The following is a 7,001-nucleotide window of genomic DNA, read 5'->3' as shown; positions in this document are numbered from 1 at the left end:
TGCCTAATGCTAGCCCACCATAAAAGGATGGTACTTCCACAAAAACCAGAAGATCCAGGACCGTCTTTCCTGGCAGAGGTGGAGGCATACTTAATCCGAATGGTCCAACCTTTTTGTCCATCAGAGGAGATGAACCTCTGGGCACATTATAATGCGAAAAACTGGACAAGGGCCACGATCGAGACCTTAAAGGACCATTACCTCCGGGTACAGGCGGGGGCCATAGAGATGATGAGACCACTACTCGTGGTGGACTGGGATAGGGCGTTTTTGGTGGCCGCACGGAGGGCACGCCAACACACGCCCCATATAAAAGAAGAGGCATTGGAGGCTGCACGAGTCGATTTGGAGAAAATTATGTGGCCTTCATTTCCTATCGAGGCGGGGAACAGGGAAATAAGGAAGGACACTAGGGGAGTACAGGGGAAACCACAAACGGCACAAGATAAGGCAGCCCGTGGGGGAACATCCTCTACCACAAGCTGGCAAATGACGGACTGTGGGACAACAGAAAACCCACAGGACACTGACCAACCGGGAGGAATGGTGAAGGAATCCAGGGCAATGGGTTCAGGGACCCCTCCCACAAGGCCCACAATGGAAGAAAAGGCGGGGAGAATGCAGGATCACGATGGGAATCCGGGGGGAGCATCTTATATCCCATTTTCACCGGAAATAACAATTAGGAACAATACACACAAACCACCACAATTGGAAGCACTGGGCGGCAGGGAGACACAGACAATGGGCCCGGCAGAACTAAGGTCGAAACGAGATAGGGAGGGGGAGGAGGAGGAAGAAGGGAACAAGGATGATCAAAACCCCCGACCCGTGAAAGCCAGATTTTGGAAAGCATCACCATGCCTCCCCTTACACACATGCCACTCGCACCGAGGGGAGGGGGACCAGAGTTGGGCCCTAAAACCACAACGCCAAATAATGATTATAGGGGACTCCAACCTCTCGAAGTTCCCGAAAATATGGGATCCCCGTATGCAGGTAGACAGCTTCCCGGGGGCAAAATTTTCACATGCAGTGCAGTTACTTAGGAACGGGACACCACCATACCATTGATTATTTTCAGCAACACCTTACCCACACCAACACAGCACAACTTGAAACACATTAATGAACTAATCAAAACCTACGACGCATTCATTCCACGATTGGAAAAAACAAAATTTAGTACCACGACAGACAGGATACACTGGACACCGGAGACGGCGGACAACATGTGGAAACACTGGAGGAGTTTTTTAGGATAAAGGAGAGCCAGGGGGTCGGGGGAGCCTCTACCACAAATAAGGAGGTCATAAACCTGTCTACACATTTTCAACTGACCCCAACGACAATTATCACTACTGAACAGGGGACTCTCATTTGTTCCAACTACAACAGCCTCGAGGACTACACGACGGGTAATGGCGATGGATCTCTACAGGTAACATAGACGACTCAAACTGAACGCTTATTTTGGCCCACAACCCCCACGGGGGGATAAGACCTTCACGGGAATCTCCACGTGGGAACCAGACGTCTCCCAACTTCCATCACCGCTACTAAAATTAATAAGCGAAGATGGAAGAGCACTCAATAACTTAAAATACAGGCCCGAGAGTCCGAATCTACCGCCTGAAGAGGTACAGGCCCTCTAGGAACTGAGGAAAAATCATGAAATAATCATTAAGCCTGCAGATGAGGGGAGTAGTATAGTGTTAATGGATCGACCGGATTATGTTATGGAGGCACTACGCCAACTTCAGGACAGTCACTATTACATTCAACTAACAAAACCAATATACAAGGAAACGACGGAAATGATTGCAGCGGAACTTGAGGCACTGTACAAATCAAAAATTATAACAAAGGATCAGCAAAAGTACTTACGGGACCGAAACCACCGCGCCCCAGATATTTTTACCTCCTTCCAAAAATACATAAACCGAGGATTAAGTGGACGATCCCTGATCGCATCCCACCTGGCCGACCTATAGTGTCAGATTGTGGTAGTGAAAGTTATGGGAAAGCGGAGTACTTGGAGCACTATTTAACCCCCCTGTCAACACAACATCCTAGCTACATAAAGAACACTCAGCACTTCTTGTCCAAAATTAGAGCACTGACACTGAAGGAACCTTGTTTTCTTTTTACAATGGATGTGTGCAGTTTATACACAAATATTGAAATCCCACGGGGGATGGGGGCCATCCGGAAAATACTAGCACATCACCCGGACCCAAACCGACCGGATGACGTCCTTTTCAGACTTTTAGAAATTAGTCTCACAAGGAATGATTTTTGTCTTTCAGAACAAGTTTTATTTACAGGTCAAGGGAACGACAATGGGGAAACGATTTGCACCAGTGTATGCAAATATATACATGGCAGAATGGGGGGAGGAAGTTTTTTAAAAGTGCAAGCAACTGCCCCTGATATATCTGGGGGGTCTGGACATATTCGAGGAAGGACTTGGTAAAGATTATGAATGAACACCACGTGTCAATCAAAGTAGAGGTGACCACACACGACACAGAAATAAACTTCCTTGATACAACGACCTTCAAGGGCCCGAACTTCTGGGAGACGGGAATATTGGACACGAAGATGTATTTCAAACCAACGGACTCCCATTCACTTCTCCACAAAAAAAGTTTTCACCCGAAACATGTGTTTAGGGGGATTGTGAAATCACAGCTGCTACAGTACTCCCGCATCTGTACACGGAAGCAGGACTGTGAGGATGCGAGGAAGGTACTTTTTGCAGCCCTCAGAAAGAGAGGTTACTCGAGGGGTTTCCTCCGGGAAATTAATAAATCCCTGGATCGGACTTCAACACAGGAGAAAACACAAAGGAAACACGGAGTCCCTCTAGTGGTTACTTACTCTACCTTCGGGAAAACAGGCAACCCATACATTACAGAGAAATTTCGAGAGAATTCTGAAAGGCACAATGTTGGATAGAACATTTCGGGTGATCCCAGCCTACAGGGGTAACCCGACCTTAAAACAACTTTTGGTACGGGCAAAATTGCCGGAAAAAACCAGGATGGGGCACCAGTATCCGAAAATACACATCAATAAAGGACCCAGTTACGAAACATGGATTTAAGTTACCAAACCATATCCCGCAAACACAGACTAATTGTGTTTACATTATCAAATGTACCAAATGTGGGAAACTCTATGTAGGGGAGACGGGTAACGGTTTAAACACCAGACTCACCCAACATAAATATACAATCAGGAAGAACTGGGAACAGAAATTGAACAGAAATCGCATTTAATCACTCATTTTCAGGACCACGGGATTAGAAATTTCACCGGCTATCCACTAGAACACAATCCGAACTGGACGACAGTACAGAGAAGGAGAAGGGAGAAGTACTGGATTCACAAGCTCCATAGTTATTACCCGGTGGGGCTCAACGAACGACGCCCAGGATTGTTGTCACAACCGAAATAATAACCCTGGAAACAAAATCAAAAGACAGGTGGAAGGAAAAACAAAGGGAACTCTGGATTCCTTGGACCCTAGAAACGGACTGGTTATCCTGAAGTCTGGAGTGAGATGAAGTACAGGAGTTTGGATTCTTGGTATTTGTTTGTAATTTGTGGTTGAAATGATTCTAACATGGTTAATATTAACGCCCATAATTCTGTTATGTCCTTGTGAGTACGGAATTGTATACAGTGATCCCTCGTTTATCGCGGGAGTTGCGTTCCAAAAGTAACACGCGAAAAGTGAAATCCGCGAAGTAGCAACTTATTTTACAATGCAATACTGAACAGTAGAATGAAACCAAACATCAAAACCTGTTTTAAAGACCAAACTTTGTTTAAAACAATAATTTTAATACAGTAATACTGTACAAGATTGGAAACATTGTCACTCGCGTATTTCACGGTCCCTGTGCCTCTGCGTCCTGGCTCCGCTCCGCTGTAGCGTCTGTTTCTACAGAAGGCGCAGGAGTCTTTCTCCGAGAGAAGAACATTGTTATAGGCAGTTGTTGGCGCTCTCTTTTTCTGGGCAAGAAGATTTTTATAAACGGATATGCCACCTTCAATTATATTTGAGTGCAATGAACGACTCATCAAAGGGTCCCATTCTTGTGCCGTGCGCTGAAGTTCAGTGGCCATTCTCACCATGGTTGCTAAGCGACCAAGCGCAAACGTAAAGTTGGCAGAATGTACAGAAACGACAAGTGAAAAATCAATACAGTACAGCGTCAATATTTTATTTCTAGACAACAGTAAAGCCCCTGAGCCAATCAGGATTCAGAGGCACTGTAAAAAAAAAAAAAATCCGCGGAGCAGCGAAAGATGAACCGCGATATAGCGAGGGATCACTGTATATTGTAAAGTACACAGGGGGTGATTGGTTATCCTGGTTTATAACAAAATAAAGTATTAATAACAAGAGGAAAATTTGATACCAGTGACTCTGGTATTGAGGGGAGGAAATGATGGAAACTGATCCCTACCACTCCTCTGTGGATTGAAATACTACGACCACTATGTTGTTGTCAAATAATTCCTACATCCCTTCATTAAACACAACGGATGAAAAAGAATAAGCTTGTACAGGTATGGGAAGAAAAGTAACAAAGTTAAGAAAACTTTTCCACAATCCTTTGCCCACACATTTACCGCAAAAAACTTTTTTTCACACCTGTGAAGGGTCGGTAAACAGGTGTTTGAGGGCAATAAATTGGAACCACCTGTTTCAAATGTACACCATCCCACAGAAGGATCGCAGTCACAGGAAGGCCGAAGGGACAAATCAGGGGCCTGTAAAAACAGACAAGAGACCGAAGAAAAAGAAGAGCAGTAAAAGACAAGAAATCAAGAAGAGTCAAAGACACGGAAGAAAAGGACCACCGGGCATTGGAAAGAGCAAACATTCCTATTGTCGAGTGCAGGTACGTGTAAGCGACACTCTCCCTTTCTTTCCTAGCTCGCTCCGGAGATTTTTGGTCTGCAAGAGAAAGGACAACCGATCACCACCCTGTCCGGCTGGGCTATGGATACCTAGCGGTGTTAACGAAGTAGCCTAACGCTAAGCAGGGTGTAAGTATGCGGCCCCCCGTGTCCCGACTCTAGGGCAGCACTGCGGGTGCGGTGGTTCAGGGCGTCAGAACCTTAAACGTGGCCCAGTCTTCTATGGGGTTTAGCCCCACACATGCACCACTTCATCCTGCATCACATACGTCTTAGTCCAAAAACCGGCCACTAAAAATGAGTCCATAGGGACTGAGCCGTGGACGCACCGGGACCTAGACTCGCATGCAAATGAACCTAGATTCTAAAAATAAAGTGGTAGTGTAGTGTAGGTCAGAATGAGACACACCCCGGAGACGGCGCACCTCCGGCGGGACCGTCCTTGGATGAGAGTGTCTTGTGGTAAGCGGTCAAAACACTCTGAGACCTCAAGGCGCACAACTGATGATGTTTCTCACGAGAGTGTCTGGACGGTGCAATGTCTCACTCCAAACTGACTTCCCTGCAGCAGCAATTGGACTTCACTGGTGCATACCACATGGAGGGGACTGCTGTAGCAACATCTCAGAATGGATTAGACACCCTGCTCTACCCAGCTCTCTTAGACCAAAGGATTGCTTTTATACACACTCATCTATAACTTTCTTCAATGGACTCTTACCATTTCCTCATGTCTACCTTGCCCTACCCCCACTCGAATACCCTAACCCTGAATTTCCTTTTTTTCCTAACCCTAACCCCGAGCCCTAACCCTGGCCTTGACCCTAACCCTAAAACCCCGAACCCACCTTGGCACATGCACATACGGGACATGGACCTACCTTTACTCTGGCACACTTTATCAGTTCTTCTTGCTGTCCCCTTCTGATGTGGTACCTGTGGTCAGGTGGGAATTGAACTGGGGACTAACATGCGTCGGCCAGTGCCTTGATTGTGGCTCTCGTAAGAACTATGCTGACGATGGTCAGGGTAGTGAGAGTCCTTGAGTGTATACGTCATTCACCTAACCCTAACACCCCGAACACCACAGTTGAGACCACTGAACCCAGTAAAGAGGGATGCAATCGGCCCTGTACTTCCATCAAAGAAACAAGACAAGGGCGAAGGGGAACAAGACACAGAGGCCTTCAACCCATGGAAGCTAGATTTACGGGTACACCTCCTTGTCTCCCCTTACACACGCACCACCTGTGCCTGGGAGATAAATATCAAAGTTGGTCCCTGGAACCACAATGGCAGATAATGATCATAGGGGACTCCAACCTCGCCGGATTACCAAGAATTTGGGACCCCTGTATACAAGTGGACAGTTTTCCGGGGGCCAAAATAGCACATGGGATACACCTGCTCCGTAGAACAGAACACCATTATCCTCTCAAGTGACCAAGGTCATCTTATCCTTTGGGATAAATGACAGACACTCGACAAACCCATCATACTTACGGGAGTCATTGGGAGCGCTCTATAATGCGTACCACATTCCCGAATGCAACGATTCACCCACACATATGCAACGGAATCTAAAACAAATTAATGAATTGATCAAGACCTTCAAATCATTCATCCCACGCCTGGAAAAATCGGGATTCAACACCACAACGGACTCAATACATTGGACACCGGAGATGGCCAACAATATGTGGCAATAATGGAAAACTTTTTTAGGATAAAGGAGAACCGGATAAACATAGAAACGCACACAAACAAAGAAGTCATAAACCTCTCCACACATTTCCGACCAACGCGGCAACAAGGGACACTTTTAGGCAAAGGACTCTCTTTTATCGCAACTAGAACAGCCTCCAGAACAACACGGCAGGAAATAGCAATGGACTTATACAAATACCATAGATGCCTTAAACTGCATTCAGTTTTTGGACCACAACCACCACGGACAGTAAAAACCTTCACGGGACCGTCGGCATGGGAACCACACATTTCTCAACTTCCATCACCTCTACTGGACCTAATAAGGGAAGATGGAACCGCACTCAGCAACTTAA

This window comes from Takifugu rubripes, chromosome 1, assembly GCF_901000725.2.
Source record: "Takifugu rubripes chromosome 1, fTakRub1.2, whole genome shotgun sequence".
In the NCBI taxonomy this organism is placed as follows: Eukaryota; Metazoa; Chordata; class Actinopteri; order Tetraodontiformes; family Tetraodontidae; genus Takifugu; species Takifugu rubripes.
This window is presented reverse-complemented; position numbering follows the sequence as displayed.